At 35.1% G+C, this 24143-nt stretch overlaps 1 long non-coding RNA gene across 1 annotated transcript; it reads right to left on the reverse strand.

Moving 5' to 3' along the window:
- Nucleotides 1-5803: 5803 nt before the first annotated feature.
- LOC145668413 (uncharacterized) lies at nt 5804-21046 on the reverse strand. The gene is made up of 2 exons (XR_014128025.1): nt 20530-21046; nt 5804-6945 (listed from the first exon to the last, which is right to left on the reverse strand). It is a non-coding gene; the product is annotated as an uncharacterized LOC145668413 (long non-coding RNA).
- Nucleotides 21047-24143: the final 3097 nt, after the last annotated feature.

Here is a 24143-nt window from a genome sequence, read left to right on the forward strand (position 1 = left end):
ATTCTACAATTTCATAACGTTTAACGAAAAAAAAAATCTCTAAAGATGAGGCATACACCAATTGATAGTTCTTACTGAACTGAAAAATGTGAATTGACGAGAGCAAATCAGAACATGGTCAAAAACCACTTAATTGCTAAACATAAAAACTGATGGTGGAAAATAACTATTCATTGAATACATAGTTCCCTAATGACAAAATAATATTTGTACTATTTGATTTATTAAAACTTCATGTTGCCCCGTGTAACGTAGTCGCTAACGCTCTCGCCTTCGGTGAAAGCGGTCACGGGTTTGATTCCCGGAGTGGGCACTCGGTTGAAAAATTGTGAAAAATTTTCTCATGCCAGCTACCTAAATGAGATTTTCCTGGGTTTTCCTAATTCATGCCAGGCAAATGCCAAGATAGTACCTAACGAATAGGTCCCAGGCCGCTTGCATCGTTCCCCAATCCTTTCTTCCTTCCCTTTCCCCGGATTGTGTGATCGCCGAGGGATGTCATTCCTCAGACTGGAGAAATTTCCCGCCTCGTGTGACAAAGTGTTCATGAAGTTGGGAAGAGAGATTGAACACTGTCTCATCTGGAAGAAGACCTGTAGAAACAACCAATCATTGTTTTTGCAATTTTCATTTTTATGGGTTTGTATACCTGTAACTTCAATTTTTACGTACTTAGGGGAGAGGTGGGCAATGGCGATCACCTAAGAAAAATGGGTTATTACGTAGTTTCATTTGCAAAATATATTGAAACAAATTTGTAAACACATACTCCAATCCTTCTACAATAAGTGTATAAAATAAAAAGAGGATGATTCTTGCAGTTCGGGAACACGATGGAAAAAACTCAAATTGCTACTTTGGTCGCCATTCCCATCACATGTTGCTAATGGCGATCACATTACAAGCGTAATAAACACACACAGTTTCATAGGCAGTTCAAGTTCTTTTTTTTTTTTCTACACTGCGAAACGTCAACTGAATGTGTTATTACTTCGAAAGACTGAGAAACGTCAACTGAATGTTTTATTGACATTTTCTCAAAGACACGTCACAGATATATCCATGTGGTGAGTCCACAACAGTACAGTCAGCATGCACCCACGACCCACAAAGATTACACCGATACCAAAGTTTCAGTGTTTGACTCAAGTAGGCGTATTATCTATCTTAGGTCTAGCCTCTTTTATAATTTTTAGCTGGAGAAGTATTCCAAATGTTTGTTAGGAATGGCGATCACCATGATGGGAAACCGATCACGTTGATCGGCATTCCCACCATTGTGCCATTTTGAAAATTGAGCTGGTTATACTGTAAAACGTAGTTTATTTGAAATATAACTATGTGTTGTGCATTAGACGTAAATATAACTTTTTATGAATCTTAGTAACTTCAAGATCTTACAACTTAAAATTGTACGTATCGTGAGTTGAAATATGCAGATCCTTATAAGAAAATCAACAAAAACAAGTTTCAGCACACTGTAAACTTCAGTCTTCTCTGACAACTTCCTCGACAATACACAAGAAACCTTGCTACAAGAGGCAGATGGCAGCACTAGTTTCACTTCTCCTCTGGTCACGCAACAAGAGGGCAAATTGGGCTGATCGCCATTCCCAACTGATCGCCATTCCCTTCCTCTCCCCTACTATGCTAACTTCTGTCAGTTCTTCCAGACTTCTTTTAGTCTAAAATCATCACTATATTGCATTTTTGAGACGATCGCCTTATTACGGGGCAGTGGTAAAAGGTTTACATCTGATCAAAGAATCCCTACTTCGATTCCATATAAATTTGGTGAACTTGCTATTTCTGCTTCTACTTATTCTCGTTCTCGTCTTAATTGACAAACAGCTGTACCCGTCACTGTCACGTCCTGAGTCGAAAATCATTTTGATCTCGGTCTCGTCTCGATGGTCTCAAAATAATTTTTGAGTGAAATAAAGAAATGTATAAATTCAACACTATAATCTTAACAACCTGTCATTTTCTTATTTTTTCACATCCCTCCATCACCAAGTGGCTAAAGTTTGTACTTTCTGTGTATTACAGGTTCGATTCCGTGAGTAGTGGCGTACACAGGAACTCGTGAAGGGAAGTTCAAACCTCCAAGTTTATACAATTCGTGGTACTTGTGTACATATCTTAACCTGTTAAATGCTTAGTATCTTAGTTAAAAACGGGTTAAAACCTAGAAACCTCCTTACCTATACCTCTATCCATGAGTATACGAAACTGAATAAAAGTTCAAATCTAGAATCCAAGTTAAAGCAGTAGATCTCTGTCTTCGAGGTTCTAGGCTGCAGAGCGATGTTTAACTACAACCAATCATTAATCTAATTGAAAGTTACACTTCAATACTACTAGCTTATTTCCACCCTGTTGAGAACAAAGTGAATTAACAGGGTGTAAGTTATCTCAAAATGCCACATAGATAACTTACAGATGCCAGCAAAATTATTGTATCGTATCACAATACAAATTTAACTCTTTTTTTCATTTCATTTATCATTCATTCTTGTACTTCTTCTTCTTCTTCTTCTTCTTCTTTGAAATGCTGTATTCATTAAACAAAATTACATTGACAAATTTGGTAAATTACTGTTACTCAAGGTATTATTTCATATCTTACCCGTAGCTATGGTCAATGTACGCACATTTGGTGCCAAAAACCGAGTTCGATTCCAAGTTGGAGCTCAAATGTTTGGATTTCACGTCAAGCTGTAAATCTATGTCTAACACAGCTTTTATGCTGAAGGGGGTCATTAAACTCTAAACTATCTTAAAGTTTCATTTCAATTGTATAATACGCCTAATTACGGTTTCATTCTTTCCGAATTTATGTTATAAGTCATTTCTGAATCCCAGACAAAAAATAAAAGTAACTAACGATGTTTATAAATGGAATTTTTCAGTTTAACGTCCCAGAATTATGCTCTTTAGGTTAAGCTAGACGAATGATTAAGGCAAGTAAATGATGGTGAATGAATTAGTGGTATGAGAGCTTGGAAGGAAACAGGATTACCCCGAGAAAAGGTTAGGTGGTAGAGCAGCAATATGCTGAACCTCGCCCGCTTGAATAAAGCCTTTTTCAATCCAATTCAATACAATTCAAAATCCACGAACACGATGTTGTCCATCAGAAACTTACTTGGCTGGGATTGAACCAGGGACTCCATGCACTAGAGGTGAATACTTTACCACTGAGCTTACTGAGATATGGGCACAAAAAGTTTTAGGTTAGTGTGAAGTTAGCCCCTAAATATCTGAGCTAGACGAGACAATAGATGGGTCAAGTAGTACACCTTGTAGTCTGTCTGTACTAGGAAATTTCAGCTTCTGAGCTTCTTTAGTTATTTTGACATTGACTCCAAAATGTTTGCAGGCTTACATCATGCAAGCCCAAAAATGTTTGGGCTAGCCAAGACTTTAAATGGGCCAGGCAGTACTTATTATGAGTTGCCTAGATGATGAGATATGAGCACCAAAAATTTGGGGTTAGCATGAAATTGGCCCCTCGAGTGTTTGGGCTAGTCGAGATAATAGAAGGGCCAGGTAGTACGCCTTACGCATTGTCTGGGTTAGTATCTTTCAGCATTTGGGGTAACGCAACTACTGAGTAAAACTAATTATAATCTATTATATGATGACTGCGATGCTATTTTTGGAGAATTGTATTTAGGGACATCCATAGATACATTTCTGAAGAAAATAGTAACATCGTTGCTCTTTTTGGCATTAGTCAGTCTAGATTATAGTTGGATAGAATGCACTCACCCTGGACGAGCAGCCCAACAAATCTTTCACTTTGTGTAAACACATTTACTGAGATATAGAGAAAATTTGGATGTTAACTCTTCGCGAGCCTCCAACTGTCGGACCAACCGAGATTTTGCTTGGGCGAAGTATTGTTCCTTATGAGCTGTCTGTGCTAAGAACTTCCAGTATTTGGTCTAACGTGCTTACTAAATAAAGACAATGATGATGTACTATATGCTGAATACGTCCCTATTGTGTGAGATCTCTGTTTCCGGCATTTATTGCTATATTTTTGTGAAAACGATGAAACAGTTGTTAATATGTTTTCACTAGGCGAGATTCTGTTTGAGCCAGTTATTACAAACCCTGGAGGAGTGGCTAAATAAATTCCAGGTTTTGAGACAACGTAGTTTCTAAGATATCTGCGCGGAAATTCGGGAGGTAATTTACGTGAACCTGCAAGTGTCCTCGAGCAATCGTGTGATAGAGTGTTTTGTGTATTATTAAACTAAAAACGTTCCATTACTTTGTTTTGTGTGTTGTTGTTAAGACGATTTCACTAATGGCTAGTGCAAAGGTCCATTGCTGTATAAAGACACAATACAAAAAAGTAGATTTGTTATAACCTATACGTCATTTTTAGTCTACGTGCCTACACTAGAGCTCCTCCGTGGCTAAGCGGTTAGCGTATGCGTCTTTGGTGTGGGAGACCCTGATTCGATTCCCGGCGGGAGCGCATGTTCGGATTCCACGTTAATCACTACGTCCACGTCTCATATAGCCTCGCTGCTGAACGGGACGTTAAACCCACAATCAACTCAACTCAACGTCTCTACACTACAAGCTACAATGAATTGTTTTCGCATTTTGTACAAATTCTTCGCAAGTTGCTTTCTAGTTTACATCCGTATGTTTAAGTGATTCCTACACTGAGTAACATTTGTAGTTCTTGATCTTTCCGTTATTAGTCCACTTGGAAACTACCTGTTCATATATATGTGGAACCTTTATCCAAATTTCAGTAACATTTTCACCGACTGTTTTAACAAGATCATCCACTGGTTGAAGACAGATATGACGATTTTCAATATGTCATATCGTAGCCAGTAGTAATGGCGCATGATGTCGGGATAAATTGGCAATTGCAAGTGTTTCAATTAAACCAGTGCTCTAAAAGGCTACTTTCCACATTACAGCGGATCCTTACGTAGCAATGGTCCTTCACATCAGTCATTCGTAACATCGTCTTAACAACAACAACAATACACACATACTCAAAATGACACGTTCATCGCTTAACAATACATAAAAGCACCTCACCACATGAGATAAAGTTTTCGCATGCACACTCAGCAAATATTGCAGTCCAAGTGACTGAGTGCAGAAAAATATCCCACGAAATAGGTCTTATCCAAAAACACCGCTCCACCCTATTCCACAGTCTCCTCCACTTCTGGACTTGTAACTTGAGACTCTACGCATCGAATAGTACAAAATAAGTAAATAATTACAAGGAACATAAACGGAGAAATGAAAGAAACTGGTGCGAGATCGAAACAAATTTACAACTTTTGCCTATTTATATACGATGAGGCGGTAGAAGAACAGCTAATTTATACAGCACATAGCGCCTAGATAACACTTAATCAGAACTTAATTAGGTATTTGGAACACTAAACATAAATATACATGTACACACAGCTTAAAGAGAAATAAATGTAACATATTGTTTAAAAAATCAAAACTGAGCGTTTGAGTGAAACTTCAAAGCATTTTCGGCAAATCAAGGATCTGACCTAAAAAATCTATCTTTTGTGTGTGTGTGTGTGTAAGCTTAGTGCTACCAATGGTTACTTTCCGAATCTACCTACAATCATTTTTTTCCTGTCCACCTTAATACATATAGAAATAAATATCAGCTAGGAATAATAAAGTAGGAGATAAGATCACTTCCTGATCATTTTTAGGTTTGGACTAGTATCTAAGAGTGTATGCTGTTCTGATTGACAATTCATAAGCTTATCCATAATAAATTAGGTCATTATACTCAGATGCTGAAGTATTCCTTTATTGAAGTCGAAAATAAACTTACTACACCTATTCACATACAGATTACTGTGCTCCTCTTTGAAATAAACATTGTTCGTCCAGTTCCTCAATGGCTATTAGCTCATTTCGCATATTACTATCGTTTATATGATTCAAATGAATATCACTTCGTGTTTGGTTGGCTCTGGAACAAGTAACACAAGTTACAATTTTAGATCGTAAATCCTTATTAAAACAGAAACACAATATAGGACTTATAATCGCACTTAATTGGAGGGAAATTAGGCCTATTACATGTAACAAAGCCTCCATTGCATAGCTATTGTTCGTTATCAAAGAGAAGGACGGAAATACTTCTTTCACGTAGATGCAATACATCGGAATTCTACATATGAAACATGTCAAAACAAGGGCTACAACAAGTCTAGTATCTCGTTTGTTATTCTCACTGAGCTCATATGTGTGTCTGAATTTTGCAGCGTAACACATATCGAGTACATATAAAAAGAATGATACTGTCACGAGTGTCTGAGGAATTACAAGTTCAATAAGCAGGTAATATAAATAATGATTAGACCATTCCACAACACATAAGTTGTTTTCTTCTATATTGGCGTAGATTAAATCCGGTATAACAAAACATACACTTATCACCCAAGCGGCACATACAACTCCAATAGCAAGTCGTTTCTTCAAATTGTTGGAGAATTGTAACGGCCATCTGTCACTTATGAAACGTGTATAACTTAATATGATAACGAAGATATTAGTTGCATTGAGAAATAGATCATCTGCAGTAACTTCAATTACACATCCAAACATTCCAAACAACCATGTATGAGTTGCTATAGAGTGTATGACAAAAATGTACCCTAACACACAGCACAAATGAGCTATTGCCATATTAAGCACGAAAACGTAGGTTAATCCTTGAATTTTCTGGTTGCGACTTATTGCAAATATCAGAAGAACATTTGTTATGAAAACTAAGGTGACTATGACCGGTGAGATTATTTCAAAGAGCTTGTAACTGAACTCAGCGGTACTATCACCAGAGTCTTCCGCATCAATGAATTCTCTACTTTCGTAAATGTCATTGATCTCCATGCTTGTAATTCTACGAAGTTGAAAGTCCACACTCTGCAATAAAGAAAAAGATGTGTTAAAATGTACGTAAGTGTATTAAAAAGTACATGCCATACAGCTAAATTCTTAATGATGTGTTGTGGTACCGTTGTTGAAGCGAGCGGTACACCCTCTTCTTTCTCACAAATTTAAACCCCATACTAATTTCTAGTATGGCAGTTAATGTGTTAATCAATAATAATAATAATAATAATAATAATAATAATAATAATAATAATAATAATAATAATAATAATAATAATAACAATAATAATAAAAACTGGAATACTATACTTAAATAAATACCACGATTCTGTTTTTTTCCTTTTATGATTAAGAGGTTGTTCAGTTAATGCATGTTAATCATGTTGAATGTGAAAAATATAAATTAACTATAAGAAAACAACATCTAATAACGATTTTGGTGATCATACAATAACGAATTTATGACTTTCACATTAGTTCAGTAGTTATTCAATTACAAAAGTTGTGTATTACTTAGCATATACACAATATAAAAGTGTAACTAATACGTACTCTTTTAGAAAATTTAATTCTAACCCTAAACATTAAATTTAAACATAAACATAGCATAAAGAGAAAAGAAAGTTGTGTCCATTTTGGGTGGTTAGTTCATGCAAACAGAGTAGGGGATAAACTGATCGAAAATATTAGGTTAATACTAATGGATTTCGCACAATTGCACCTTCTTGTTTGTCTTCATTAGTCTATGAAACGTAGTTACAATCTGCTGGTCTTTCTAACTCTTAAATAGAATGACAACTTTGGTGTTTGTGTATGTCGGTATGAGTATGTGTCGTGTAGAAGGCCGAGTTCCTTCTCCTTCATCTGCATATCAAAATGACTCTCAGGCTGAAGAAGTGTAACTTTGCAAGAAAGAAATTAAACATACTTGGTTTCGAACTTTCTCAACACGGAATTGATAAAGATCCGGAGAAAGTGAAGGCGGTGTTAGAGTTCAGAACACCGAGAAACGTGAAGGAACTGCGTTCCTTTATTGGTTACTGCCAATATTACCGGTGCTTCAGTAGAAGGTACTCCGAAGTTCTCCATCCGTTGTTCAGTCTACTGAAGAAGAATGTGAGGTTCAAGTGGGAACCCGAACATCAGGCAGCGATGGAGAAGATCAAAAAGATCTTCCAAGAAGAAGTAGTATTGAAGACCGTCCTGCCTGATAAACAACTGATCCTAGAATCCGATGCGTGTGATTTTGCGTGTTCTGCTCTATTGTACCAGCGTGATGAAAATGATGACATTAGGGTCATAGCTTTCACCTCACGTGTGTTCAATGCAGCACAGAAGAATTACTCTGTGACTGAGAAGGAATTTTTTGGACTTATAGATGGGGTCGTTAAATTTAAGCAGAATTTAGTAGGAACTAAATTTAAAATTCGCAGCGACCACCTTGCTCTTAAGTTTATCCTGTATTGTAGACTTACAAACCAGCGCATCACCCGGTGGGCGATGTTGCTGTCCAATTTTAATTTCGAGTTTGAGTTTGTAAAGTCAAATGAAAATTTGAGTGACTATCACTCAAGGTACCCTCCTCATACAGAAGAAGACCTCAGTGTTGCACGGAAGCCTATCCTCCAGGAGTCACTGATGACCATACTGAAGGAAATTCCTTGTGAGTTTAGAAAGATAATAGCCATACTACCCGAGATGCAGTCTTCTGATCCTGTCTACGGAAAGATCAAGAAAGAAGTAGGAGAGAAGACGAACTCATCACGAGTGAATGGTGCTTGTCACCGTTTCGAAGTATTGAACGGACGTTTATGCAAACGTGACCGGGAAGGAGTTCGCATATGCATCCCAGATGTGTTAGTAACTTCACTGCTCGATTATTAACATTCAGATCGAGGGCACATGTCGGCCAGTAAGTTGCTTCCACTTCTGACTGAATTTTTCGTATGGCCAAAGATGAGAGCAAGTGTGAGGAAATACTGTGCTTCCTGCGAATTATGTCAAAAGAGCAACCCTCCCCACTGTTATCGTCCGGGACCACTGAATCCCGTAGTCGTGAAGAAGCCAGGCTACCTGGTATGCACAGATTGGCTGGGGCCAATAACTAAAGGAATTGGGGGAGTCCATTATATTCTTGTCTTCTATGATGCTTTTTCAAAACTTGTAGGATTATACGCATGTAGGAAAGCAAACACTGCCACCGCAGTAAGAAAGCTGAAGGAATATTTGAAAGTAAACCCTAGTGTGGAACTCGTCTTGACAGACAGAGGGTCACCTTTCCAGTCTGAGCGCTGGAAAAATGAGTTAGCAGACCTTGGTATCAGGCACATAACCTCTACTCCATATTATCCTCAGGGAGAAATGGCAGAGGTCGCAGTAAAGGCAACCGTACGTTTACTGCGTAAATTGTGTCATGACAACCAAAGATTGTGGCCCAAACACTTAGTGAAAATAGAGAAGTGTTTGAATTCCGCGAAACACCTGACCACTGGCGTGTCAGCCTATGAATGCCATTTTGGACAGTCTATGTCTAGAGACATAGCCAGGCTCTTCGAAATCCCGGAAGTGGATCAGCGCCATGACGTGCAGTACTATATAGATATTGCTAAGAAAAATCACAAGAAGAATGCTGCTGCACGGAAGAGAAATTTTGACAAGTCACACCGTACAGTAGTGTACAATGTGGGTGATCTTGTATTATCTAGAGTATTCCCGGATTCGGATGCTCTAGCAGGTGTTTCTAAGAAACTCCTTCTCCTAATTTCTGGCCCATGGAAAATTGTCGCTACCACGGGCAAAAACATGTACACGCTAGCGGATCCTGCGACAGATGAGGTCAAAATGACCAGAAATGCTTACTTACTCAAGAAATATGTTGCTCGAGAAGAAGAAAACAACGGTGGTACTGGTACAATAGAGGCGCAAAAATAAATCACACCGGAAGCATCGTACACCCGATTATGACGTTAGTGTACATAGTGTAGTGTTGCAGTGTTTATTTTAGGGTATTAGTGTATTGTGTTTATATTGGGAACTTATGTATTCAGGTTAAGTTAAGTAGGGCTACCTGAATTCTCAGCATTTAGCTATTTTGATTATTTTTTTTCTTGTAATGATGTTTTCATTGTGTTTATTGTGTTTTCATGTATTATCTTGTTTATTTACAGGAACATAAAATGTGCACCCTGTATGATCTACGTCCTGTATTAGTAAATACAGCACCTAGAATCATAGGGGGGAAATGTAGAAGGCCGAGTTCCTTCTCCTTCATCTGCATATCAAAATGCAGATGATATGCATTTGCATATCATTATTTAAATATATAGTTATTTGTGGTAAAATTTATTGCTTCTTAATTTGCATTCATGTTAAATATTGTCTTGTTATTATGAATATAAATGGGTAAACACCGAGCGTAATACGAGAGTATTAATACAATATTGTTGTATATTGTATTTAATTATGTATGTTATTTCCTTTATAGGCTAATGAATCATTTATTTCTTGCGTGCATCTCATTACTGGGACATTATAGTGTATATATTACAGGTGTTAATGAAGTGATATAGTTATCATACTATTCTGCATACGATTAATTAAAGGATAAATCATATCTTTTACTATGGATTCACATATAGAAGTTTGAACTTTTGGGCTACCGAGCTACGTGGACAGAGATTTTTTTCTCGGCGACACTTGTCTGCATCGAGAACTGCATGTGAGGTCTATGGCAACCCACGAGTGAAGAAATCACTGAATGAGCAAGAGAAGATGACTCATTAAGTAAAGGAAGTATACTGTTCACTTCCTCTTGTATAGCAATGCTGGTATGGATACATTGCTGACTGACGCTCAACATGCTTTGTTGAAAAAGTCGTAAAAATTTTTAGCGTCAACATGATAGATTTTGAATTGGTAAAGGTGAGATTTTCACACCTTTTAAAAGAATTTCTCGAGTAGCAAGCTCGTAGCGTCACCCCACCCCTAGTTCGTTGGCCGTCTGCGAGCGGACCTAAGTATTACTCCCAGAATGCACTGCAGTTTTGAAAATATGTATTTTATTTTGATTCATTTTATGTGTAAAATATTAATATTAACGTATTACGCTCACTAGTTCTTGGAAAGACCGTTCAAAATTCATAACTATATTTGTCAACGTGTTTCCCTTCGTTCAAGACATTTGGATCTTGTATATTTTCAAAATTAATGGTAAACTAAAATGTTTCTCTCTCTCTCTCTTGCAAACATGGCTACTGGGGTTGGTAGCAGACAGTTTGAGGGAAGCCATAGGAAAGGAGACTTCCTTCTAATACCCAGAGAGATGACAGTTTTGTATATATGTACCAATGTATTCTATATATATTTTTCTTTATTTTTGTACTTTTTATCATGTGAAACTATAATGCAAAGTGTTGTTTTTAAGTGAAAATAGTAATTGTTTACATGCTATTGCAATGGACTTCTGTTTGGTTCAGAAGCTTTTTAAAGTGACCGCTCTCTGAGGTGAGGGCAGCACCTCTCAAGAGGTGTCTGGCAGAATGTGCAGGCAGGAGCTTGCTTCTGTGGGCTGTACGTAGGAGACCACCCACGATATCTTGCTTGGGGCATCAAACCCTTTGTGGGAAAATTCCGAGAAGAGCGAGTCCACGATTTTCTGAGAATAGTTGAGTTTAATAACCTTGTTCGTGTGCTGAGCAAGGGGAGTGGTTGCATAGACACGAAAGAGTACACTTCGAACTATCGTGTGTGAAGTTTTAAAAGCAACCCAGGACGGTGTGAGAATCGCTCCCCAGGTTGTCCTGTGTCTAATATACATGTACCGATATGTATCGGTTAAATATTCTTATTAGTGGACAGTGTTCATAAATATCTTTTATTGGTGGAATTATTTCAAGTGTATTGAACAGTGTATTTCGTCAAAAATTGAAACTTCCGCTATGTTTGTGTGTTTTCACCAGAACATAATCGCTTGACATAGCGTCTGAATTATGGTTATTTGGCTAGGTCTAGGCTAGCATTACAACGTAGCAATCTTTCTGCCTACAACTTTATTAACGTGCAGTGGCACTATTATATAATTCCTGACATGGAATAGTAATTCACTGTCAAATCTCTATATGAGATTTAACTAGGCCTGTCACGCTATTACGGCAGTGCCATCCTTGGACTTTAGAACAAGGAGACAAGCAGTTGCTTCATTTTACTATTATGCTGACATTCCTTAAGTCAGTTCTAGCGTCATTGTGACTATCCAGCTAGTCAGCATCGTCACGAACATTTTCCAGTTTAGTGGAATGAGAATGTGGAAACTATATTTGTGATTTCCGTCATAGACTGTGTGTCAACCGTTCCGGATGAACAGTGCGTCGTACATATATATTGATAATTAACAATTCTCAAGTAAAAATTGTGTATAACCATTTTTATTGCTATTATCAGCCTCCTCTCTGAAAGACAGTCAGAGACAGTGAACTTGAAGTTATGAGGAGTGTGTATTAATGTTGTGTATCTGATTATCAGATCATTTAAAAGATCAGACAGATCTCCAGTTTTAATCATCATCTTGTTTTTTTTTCCCTATAAAATTTCAGTGTGGAAATTGTGTGTATTTCAATATGTGTGTGGTGCACCATAAGTATTAAGGAAAGTCAAAGTGTGTATAATTACAATGGAAGTGTTACGTGCTTCTACTTTCATCCATGGTTCGCTTATCCAAGAATAAATCTTCATCTATCAAAAGTATTTCCAGGGTGTCTGTTTTCCTGTACGGTGAGTACCTGAATACTAATTCCTATGTTTTGTTTTCAGGAGTGAGAGCCAAGGAAACATTTTTTCCTTGTCTTGTGTACATCTGACCATCTTCCTGAATGGAGCCCAGGGAGAATTACGCCCAAAGAACTAAAAAGGACACAGTTATGAGTATAGAGAGTAATTAACAGGCTGCTACGTTTGTTTTTGAAATTATTTTTTTTAACCTTTGTTGATTCTGACACTCTCTATAAGTCGCTTCAAGACCGTAACTGATGTCAGAGAATACCCTGAGATTCCTGTTTGTTTTTATTCATTTACTTATGCTCTACCGACTATTAACGGTGGCAGTGGCGGCTTCCACAGGAGATCACCATTATCTCCAAACAGGGATTAAGTATGCTAATGCATTCTATTTGCATTTTATTTAGATCTTTTTGTATTAATTTGAATATCCCTAGCCACTCCACATAATATTATCATTTTCATTGTGGTGGTGTCCTTGTGGTATGCATAGTTTTCTTCTATAGCTACCTGCACCTCACAGTCGTCAGCGCAGACCAGGTTCGATTCTCTGCGTGGGCTCTCGTGGTTCAGATTTCACGTTCAAATTTAGGTTCCCGTGCCATGGCATGGATGTTAAAAAAACAATGTTAAACTCCAAAACAACGAAACAAGCAATAAAACATTTTCTTTTTGTTTAAAGTCGTAATGGAGCTTTGTTTCTGCGTTGAACGGGTTCTTTTTAATGAACAGTTTAAGCTAGTTGACGAAATAACGTTTGAAGTAATTTCAGGTAAGGCGCAGTTGACGAAGCAATTATTTATAGTTACTGTCACTCTGACGCATTTAAAACATCATCTTACGTATGTTTCGCGCAATAAAGATGTATAGTGTGGATATATCATGCGCATTATAATTCTGTAAGAACGATTGTTTTATGTGTCTCGAACGATGATTATGTGATCTATAGTCATTTGAAAATAGCCCTGTACTTTTTCTCAAAAGCGGTTTCTCAGTAAGACCTTTGCATTGAAATTCGGCCCGGTCAGTTAAAGGTTGAGAATATTAAGTTACAAACGTACACTCAGGCGTTCTTTTTCTTTTTTTTTTTTTTTAATTCCGTTTAACCGTATTAGGGTTTCGGTGCTTATTATTAAATCTTTATAGTCATAAATTCATATATTTTGAAACAAAAGGGAAATCTCTACAATTATTATTAAAATCAGAAAAAAAAGATAAGTGAGCACAATATTCACACGTAAGTCATAGATATATTAAACGCAACTGCAAAAATATTACAAAATGCAATGGCTACAAAGTGTTATTGTTCAGCATTTCCTAACATTTGCCACCATAAATATGAACCACTTGGAAGCTAAATGGCGTTAAGTCCAAAAAAATTGAAAAGTGGACTAAGTCCTTCATTCACTTTTACATATGGGTACCTTTTAAAAATATATTTTTCTAAAGAGTAAATTATCAGACTATAAATTGCATGTTTATTATTTTAGTAGCAAACATAACAGAAATATTAATTACGTATGAGGTGTTGAACTTCAAATTTCTATTCTGTAAAATTTCAATTTAGGACTTAGGCAGCTTGGTATTCAAGCCGTGTATATGTAAGTACCTTTTCATGTAGTAAAACAGTAACTAGAATTTTGGCTAGAAAGTGATAATTAACATTTAGTTATTAATTTACATTCATAATTTGCCTTCTTTCATTGTTAGATGATGGAACTAAAACTTTTATATACAAAAATCTAAGAAAGGTACGGAAAAGTGCAAATTCTTCGTAAAAAAAAAAAAAAAAAAAAAAAAACGTAAATATTAAACGTTAAACGTAAATATTTATACAAACAGTAGCAAATCTATTTATAATATGTGTAAGGATTCAACATTTACTCATAATCATCATCTTAAAATCAATCACGAATGAGAAAGAAAATGAATTAACCTCTTTTCCGATAATGTTTAGAAAGAACTTTCGCGATATATTTCGTAACAAGAATTTTAGAAATGATCCAAAAAATGCATCAAAAGATTGCGATCTATTAGTTTTTGGATTAGGGGCCACAAAACTTTTGTACGGCCTCTAAATCGAGATTTCGTAATTTTTGCGGAATAATCACATCATACTGAGTTATGTGATAGTTTGGGTTTGTTTACCCTATATATAGTTCTCCAGATATAAGGCCTACAAAAATTTTTTTACCTGAAATATAATGGATCTTTTGATCCAAAAGAAAACCTGTTTTTTAATGCAATACAGTACTTATGTTCCTTGAGTTTTTAGATTGAGTTTTAAATGAATTAAAAGAGGAGAATTTATCTCATTGAGGGGTAGCCCTAAGTACTCCTAAGTAATATAATGAAAAATATATGTTGCACGTTTATTTTCGTAAAAAACATATTCGATTTTGTGCAACCTGTCATATGTTTCTGTTGCTTGGGTTGAAAATCAGTCAAGAATTAGGGAGCAGATTTATCCCTTCCCTTTTAAAGTTAACTTACACGGTAAGCATCGTAAAAAAGGAAAAAGAAAAAAACTATTAGATTTTGATACAATATGGCATATATATTTGTGGAGTATTTTTCGTTCTGTGCACAGAGTCCCGGGTCCGATTACCGGTAGGAAAAGATTGAAATTTGAACGCGTTACGGTGGTTTAATTTTCGACTTAAACTGAAGACCCATTTAGCTTCAATACTAAAAGAGACAGTAAGCTCTAAATTAATTAATAACCCTTCATTTGAAAGAAATAACTTGGGTAAGATTTGGTGTCCCTTTTCTCAGGTTTCCCAATCATTTCTACTGATGGAGTTGAAATGTGTCAAATATGAGTTAGTGTATTTATAACCACCTGATTTAAAAATGGGCTTGGCAAAGTTTTAAAAAAGAGAAAAAATCAGTGCTCTATAAACAATACTTTGTTTTGTTAAAAATTACCGACTTACCGGCGTTCAGATTATTTAGAGGGAAGTGAGTGAGTTCATCCCATCTTATGAAAGCATTTTAATAATAACGTTCGTTTAAAATACTTAATTATAATAAAACATTATAATTACATATTTCGTAGTGCTGATGGTCAAATAATTATAACGAGAAAATTTCTGTGCAAGTGAAATCATTTCAGTATTAGATTATAATCTAATACTGAAATTACTTCATTTGTACAGAAATTTTCTTCTTACTATTTTAGAGAAATCAGTAGCTGATAAAGCATTAGGTAATATGGGATTAAAGCGGGTAAAGAAGGTGAGTTATTAATGACAGTGAGTGAATATGAAACAATTGGTGCAATAAGCATGTGGATGGAAATGGTAAATCCTAAGAAAACCACATGGACATCATGTTGTTAGTCACAATCTCTCATGGCTGGGGATCGAATCAGGGACCCTCACACGAGAGGTGACCTTTTTACCACAGAGCCACGTTCTCCTGATCACAAATTCATTTAAAAATATAGAATATAATTTTAACGTATTTTTTATGTAATGATGTGCACAGCTTTAACGGTCGATAAAATCTTTTATATTTTTTTTACAATTAGCTTACCAATTTATAGTTTCACGACGCCCCGGGTTCGATTCCCGGTGGGAGAGTACTGAATACTGATTCTTTCAGAAATGATGTTGCGGGGCCATACTTAGTATTCCGGGGCGGGCATGTCTGATACTATTCCATTTATTATTATATTCTAATACGTCTTATATTCTAATATTTTGGTCTCCTCCGGGGAGGCACTCTCAGAGCTCCGGGGGATTCAGTGCCCCCCAAAAACATGTCTAGAAGAAACACTGATACTGAACTCATCGTGGTAGTCCAGATTTCACCTTAAAAATGTAGGTCCATGTCTCACATAGCCTCAGCGCTAAAATAGGCGCTAAACTTCAACAAACAAAAAAAGTAGCAGTTTTTATAGAATCATGTAATAACGTGTTTAATATCTAAGACCTGGTTAACTAGCATTGCCTACGATACTTCTCTCGAACTAGAAATGTGGTTCTCATACCATGGGCAACAATAGTGGCGTATAAATTCTGTCGCTCAATTTCCTTATTTTTATTTTATTTATTTATTTATTTATGTATTTATTTATTTTTACTAAAGTCTTCAATTCTTCCTCACACTATATCCAGAGTTGGGCCTGGCAATGTATGTGACATTGGAGTGTTTAAAGTTGCGGAAAGCAGGTTTTTTCAAGGTAGATAACCTATTATATACATACATCCAGGGTTGTGAATGAGCGCGATCGCTTTTCGTGAGTTTTTGTCATGAGCTAACTCGTTTTAAAAATATGAGCATTGAGTGAAGTTTAACTCGAAATATAGGTGAGTCTGAGCGTAAAACACACTCAATTTCACGCTCAACACCTGATATTTTTATTTTCACAAACGAATGTAACCGTCCATTTGTACATTTGCTGTTGTCCAATCTCTAAGAAGAGACTTTAAATACTAATTTATCAGTAAAATAAATGATGCAGGTTAGGGAGGTTAGCGCTAGAAATGGCTCGAGGCGACTGAAAGTGATCTATTTCAAATGTTTCTTTAGCAGGTGGAATTTATCATATTTTTGTAAATAAAACAGTCATTTTGGTATTGTAAAATATCATTTATTTTGTTGAATTTCTCGGATTTTCGTTTTTTTTTATATTAGAGGGACGATAGGAGAGAAGAGACTACGGCGATCATGGAAAAATCTATGGTGATCTAGATTTTAACGTATTTACACGCTTCATGATACACCGAACATACCGAAAGATTGCTTATTAAAATGTCCATATGTCCGTTCGTTGATTTCGATGTATGTATATACATTTGCCTAGATGACGTATTGTTTAACGCATTGGTACAAATTTGAAAAGTAAGCTTTTCATAAGATTTTCCAGAAGAGTCTTTATAATTTTCTCTTTACTCCCAAAAGTAATGGTTCTTCACTGAAGGGTGTAAATAAAAAATTGAAATTTTCTCAAAAATAGCTAGACCTATATTGATTTTGTTTATATTTCTTATATGAATATTTCATTAACAACTCTATACTCTGATAAACAGTGGCACTTCCGATGCCGTTTAAATCAAAGTTCTTCCGCCACGCAAAATGGCATGGGGAGGAGGAGCAGTAGAAATATGAGAATGATCGAAAATGACCGATATCAGAGAGCGCTTTAGTAATGGTAAAAAGTGACTCAGTGACGGAACATATTATCATTTATTTTTTTAATTAATCCAGCGAAGCGGATAATCGATGCTAGTTTAAAATATAAAGAATACACAGTCTATACATAACACCGAGTGAACACGATAACATGCTTGAGGGTAAACTCTAATATGTAGTTTTTGAGAAAAAAAGGAGAAAAATAACTTTTGTAGTGCTAGAAAGTGTCATTTGTTTCCAATAAGAATTAAGAGGTTTTATTTCACAGAAGAAATTGTCATGTAGACTTATTTGTGTACTATATATAACAAAATATAGTGTTAACTAACAGATTGTTGTCTTTTCCTAACGATAACACACATACTCTTTACGCACACACTACTTGCAAATGTTTCACTAATAACCTGATAATATGACATAACTCATTTTTTTCCTTAAAAAATCATAACAAATAATATAATCTTGAGAGTGAGTTTTTCCCGAATGATATTCTCAAAACGAATCAGGTGATTTTGTTCATATATTTTAGGTGAACAGGTGATCATATGTGTACACATCAGGTGATTTTGTTACAGAAAAATATTTTGTTAATAATCCTATAAAGATGCATAAAACGGTTGTCTTGAAAATATTGACAAGGGGAAGTTTACTTTTGGCGATGTTTTTACACATTTCTTCAAATACGACTTGTGCAATTTTTTGTTAGTTCACAAACACATATTTCATTAATAATTCTAATAAATGGCATAAATGATATCTCCAAAAATTCGAGGAGTGAATTTTCTTCAAACGAAGAATTCGAAAAAGTCTTATAATTTTGTTCGCGTTTCATAAATAAATGTCTCAGTAATAACTGCACCATAACTTCATTTAGTTTAAGAAACTAGAGCGAGAAAGTTTAGTGCGGTAACCCCTACCTTTTACTTTTTACTTTTTCTCGTGCTTTTTAATACATTTGTTTACTGGTCGTTTTACAAGCCGATGCTTAGAGGTTATTTAAAATGTTCTTTTAACTCAACACAGTGGATGAGGTTCCTGAAATTCTAGTCATCGACTTGTGTAAATTAACATTTATTATATAATCACATCATTACATTATGACTTTTTTCAAATAATAGGTTGTGTTTCCACAGGTTTTAAGATCGATATGATTAACAATTTATTATTGTGGGACACGAAAATAGGTAACACATTTAATGTTTTGTTTGCAGAAATGGAATATTTTCTCTACACTGAACATTTGATCTGTTGTTCTTTGCAAATTGGGTTAACTTACTTCACGCTTTTCTGCGCCTCCTACTGCATCGTAGACATTCTTGCCGTGGAAAGACGCAAACAAATGTTTCCAGTCCAAAATCTGCCTTGTGGTTGCAAATGTTTGGTTTTTCTATTCTTATATTGGCTGCCACTTCCATCCGAAAAGTTAATAATGAGCGTGCAGAGACATGGTCCTACCTACTGTACTTGTTCTTAATTCAATTATAATAGTTTTATATTTTCCAGTGCTCAATGCTTTATTTTATTTTTAATATTTCATATATATTTCGTTGTTCATCAATTTTATTTAATTTTCAAAATTAACTTTTTTTTATTTGAGTGTTGTAAACTCATTGTTTGCCCCCTGCCATTGTTTGATTATTAAAGGAACAAAATGCGGGAAACGAACCAGAAAAAAGTGTTGATACGCATGCAAAAAGATGATAATATTGAGAAAATGTGCAAAAGCTTGCTTGCAGTGAAACATAGCGAAAAGGAACAAGCCAAACACAGTTAGGAAGGTTTATTATTTAATGCTTTATTTGGAAAAGAAAAGAAGTTAATTTGGGAAAATTGAATAGCAAAAGTCTAATAAGGTGGAGCAACTAAAATCTGTAGCTCTATTGATTAACTTTGAGAATTACTACAATTTTCAATGCTTATCAACGCACTTAAATATGGTTTATTTAATTTTCTCAAATTTTCTACTCTTTTACTTATTGTTAATGAGGGGCGGAAGAAATGGTAAAAGCAACCTTGGTTTCTGTAATGTGAGCTGTTGAAAATAATTAAATTGTTTCGATAACGTAAGTGTACACATGAATTTTTTAAAAAAATATTTACATCAATAAAAAGTTTTATTTAAAAAAAACAATGGATGAAAAAACGAAACAGACGACAAAAGTCTTTCTTTGAAATGTTGTTTTTGATTCTTATCTAGTTACTGCATTAGAAAATCAATATTATAATAACGATTATTTTGTTTGTATGTTGAAGTTCAGCTTCCTTCTCATTACTAAGGCTATTTGAGAGGTGGCGCTACAGGAAACCGAACCACCATAATGCTTCCAATGCTCAATAACTGGCAATTGAACCCGGGACTACGTATATCAAAAGGAAGGACCTCAGCCACTAGACCAGAATGAAAGGCAATTAGGATTGTCTTCTGCACCTATTTATCTTCTCGATGTTGTTTTGTTAACACAACTTTAGCATAATTTTTAAAAATACGTTGCAACCCGGAAATTACTAAAATTCGTTCATTTGTTTTGAGTTTGTTTTTAACAGAACATGCAAAGAACATATATGTTTTACTGGTTACTGTATTGTATTGTAGTTGTTTCTCGTGAATAAAATGAAGCCGGAGACACACCTACAATAGATGTTTTAAAATTAATGAAAAGTCTCAAATGAATATTATAATAATGAATGCAAAACTTGGCTTACCTGTCTAATTCTTAAAACTAACAGTACTCCAGGAACAATTTTCACTGAGGACGCTACACACACGGATCAATTTCTTCAGTGTTGTGACCTTTGAAAGAAATATTTACAGTTTATCACATCATTTTGTTCTATTAATGCTAGTTACGGTACAAATATAACACATTTGGTATATATAAAAACGTAAGTCACTGTCTCACATGCCATCAATCAACTTTAACAAATTTCATATGAATTGTTTTGTATTGTAGCACTCACTATATCCAAGAATGTTAAAAAGTAAAAGCTAACACTGATCGTGATCATACAACAATCCTTATTTTTCTTTACTTCGTGTTTTGCTATGATTTGGAATAACGCGACCATTTAATTTTTTCGTTTGAGGTCATAGTGATAACCTTGAACATAAAGATAACCTCTGGAAACTGAGATTAAATAGTTCTATACAATACCAAAAATAACTGTATACTATGATAACATTCGAAGTAATATATATCCAGTTTCATTTGCCACTTTGTGAGCATATTATATGTGGTATTTCTTAAATCATATGTGTAATCAACTATCACGTATTGTTTAAGAATTAGGTTTGAGCTTAATGCTTTAGACATTTCATGACATTTTCAGTTTTTGGTATTTCGAAAAATCGAATACGTGAAAAACGATTGATGGTTTCGAAAACTGAAAACCGATTTTTCAGTTTTGAAATCAAGCATCCGTTTTAAAAATTAAAAATGCATTTGAGTTTTGCAATAGTTTCTGCAAACACAGACAACTGACAATTTTGATCGTCTTTCAATTCTAAAAATACTTTTACGGAAAAATGTATGCTCGAACTAGGAAGAACGGTATTTCATTTCTTTTCATTCATTAGGATTATCATTCTCTTAGCTTTCGAAACAACTACTATATAACCAGTTCAAGGAACGAGAAATGTGAAGCACCAGTGGCAGTATAAATATTGCATTTGAACATTCAACTACTGTCCAAATAATTTCACTACGATTGTACACATACTTTTGTTGCAGGATCTGTCTCCTACATAAATGAAAAGATTAGAAGATTGTTCCTGAAACAAATCAAAACTGAAAATGTTCCATATTTTAAGTGGTCCAATCTCTACACCATTTGTTTATTAAACAAATTAAACAAATAGATATCGTCCCTAGCAGACACAATTAGTTAAAAGTATTTTATTAATGTTTTTAAGGTGTCGGAGTAAATATACCTTCATCACTTTCATAACAAACTTTTATGTTCTGCCATTAGAAAGGAATACGGTGTCCCTTCGGATAGATGTTAAAGCACATTTTATTGATTTTGAAACAATTGTAGCTGGTCCAGGTACAATATTATAATTATATTAATACTTAGCAGAAACATTAAGCAAGCGTCTGACCAACTACTTGACTGGAAGTCTAACTGGATGTTAAATATTTGTTTTATTCTGAAAAACATCCATAAGAGGCAGTTTACTCTTTGATTCAGTCTTTTCCGGACGATATTTTCAAAAACTATACAGGTGATACATACATATTTGATTAATAACTATGATACGGGTTAAGTAATTTCTCATGAATATTACCACAGAGGGCAGTTTACTAATGGGAGTGCGTTTATTATTGGACGATTTTCTGAAAAACGACTCAAGTAATTTCGTTTATATACTAAAATGCTAGGTTTATGTTTGTCTCGAACGTTCTCGAAGATCTCAAAAACGACAAATGCTAGAAACGCGTTGTTTTCAGTGGTCGATTCCAAATTTTGTGCAGATTGTCCAGTTCTGATTGACTATTAAAAAATGGGGCCGTTATTTCTTTATTACATTTTTAGGGGTACACTGAAAGTATTGAATTTCTAAAAACTAATGCATCATATCCTAAGAGTTATACATTTCAACATAACATAGTTGTATACACGGGTTGAATATCTCTCAAGCGTTTGTTTCATGGCCAAATGTTAATAATTAAAAACGAAGGATACTATATACTGCATGCAAGAAGAAAGAAAACACTGGTCATACATGAATTAGAAACTCCAACCGGAATAGGCTCAAATCTTGTAAACGGTGCGAGATATTGAAAAAATAATCGAAAAATCTCCCTTGCCGATTTTTATCAAAACATTTTTCAGTTGTGTCTGCAAAGGGACATGTACAGATGTGAGGAATGACAAGGAGATTCATGCTCATATGTGAATGATGCGCTGTGCAGGTATGCTTGCTTCTTGGTATTAAGCGTTTGTAAACCAAAACTGTTCTGAATATCCATTTTCTAATTTCCATAATACGAATAAAAGGAAATGTTCTTTCTCATATGTAAGAAGAAAGACAGAAAAAAATATGTTTCACACAGATAACAAAATAAAATATTCTACTCAACTACGCCTTGGCCTTGTGTGTTTCTAAATTGTTTAGAATGTTTTTCGTAAAGCCAATAGAAAAATGATGGAATAAAAAGAATTGTTCATTCCCATAGAAAAAGAAAAAAATAATTACACTTATTAACAAAAAGAACAAGATAAAATATTTCAGTCTGTCTTGGCAATTCCAATATTTCAGTCTGTCTTGGCAATTCCAAAAACACTCTTGATTAAACATAAACATCTTATAATTATAAACCTAATAGCGTGTCGACGAACCATGATTTTATCTATCACCGCATCCATTCGAGGAGGCATGGAATCAATTAGAGACGAAGCAAGACATGAATGGAAAAGGAAGTAAGTAGACTGGGACCTGTATGTTAGGTGCCATCCCGGCATTTGCCTGGTACGAATGAGGAAAACCGAAGAAAAACCTCACTCAGAATGGCTGGACTGAAAAAGCTGTTACACCTTTTCGACCAAGTGTCCCCATACACATAGTGAATGAAACATATTATTTCTCAACACTTTCAATCAACAGTTTTGTTTTAGCGTTTTATATGAGATCTGATCTTTGATTGTTTAATGGAAGATAAAGGTGTATGGGTCATTATCCATTTGAAAATAAAATTTTTTGTTTGGTGTGGGCCACGTAATATTCAACTACAAAGTCTTTCTTATTCCTGTTACCTAAGGGTCTTTTTCCTGTTACCTAAGGATTTTTTACTACTTCCTTCAAGACTAAGCGCGATTCTTCCTTAACCTCCTAATATCACTTATAAAGAATTTGTGATCCAAACTTCCCCTTAACCCTTTTAAGATTTTTTTAAAGGTGTTTTTGTTGACTTTCAATCAAGGAGGTACAGCATCATCCCCAATTATCATAGGATTATGGTTCATACGTCATTTTGTTTAGAATAGATTAGGATTTCAGATAGTACCACTCACATGTCCCTATCATGTACCTGAGGTTCTTTTTTGAAGGGAAATCGAGATTTTTTTTTGACAAAAACCTTCTTCAAAGTTTCGGGACCCCTGAGGTTCCCCCCCCCCCCGGGTCTGCGCACAAATCTGAAAAAATTTTGAAACATACTATGTAGTGTACTAATTACTTGTGACAAATTAAAATTTCCTGTCTTCAATAGTAAGGGTGGGAAAAATTTTGACCCATGTTGGGAGAGCATCAAAAAACGCCCAAAATTTTCCTAAAATGCACCCTACAAAATTTAAAAATTTCCTGATACGTTTCTAAT

Source organism: Thermobia domestica, chromosome 13 (assembly GCF_964235325.1).
Source record: "Thermobia domestica chromosome 13, izTheDome1.hap1.1, whole genome shotgun sequence".
In the NCBI taxonomy this organism is placed as follows: domain Eukaryota; kingdom Metazoa; phylum Arthropoda; class Insecta; order Zygentoma; family Lepismatidae; genus Thermobia; species Thermobia domestica.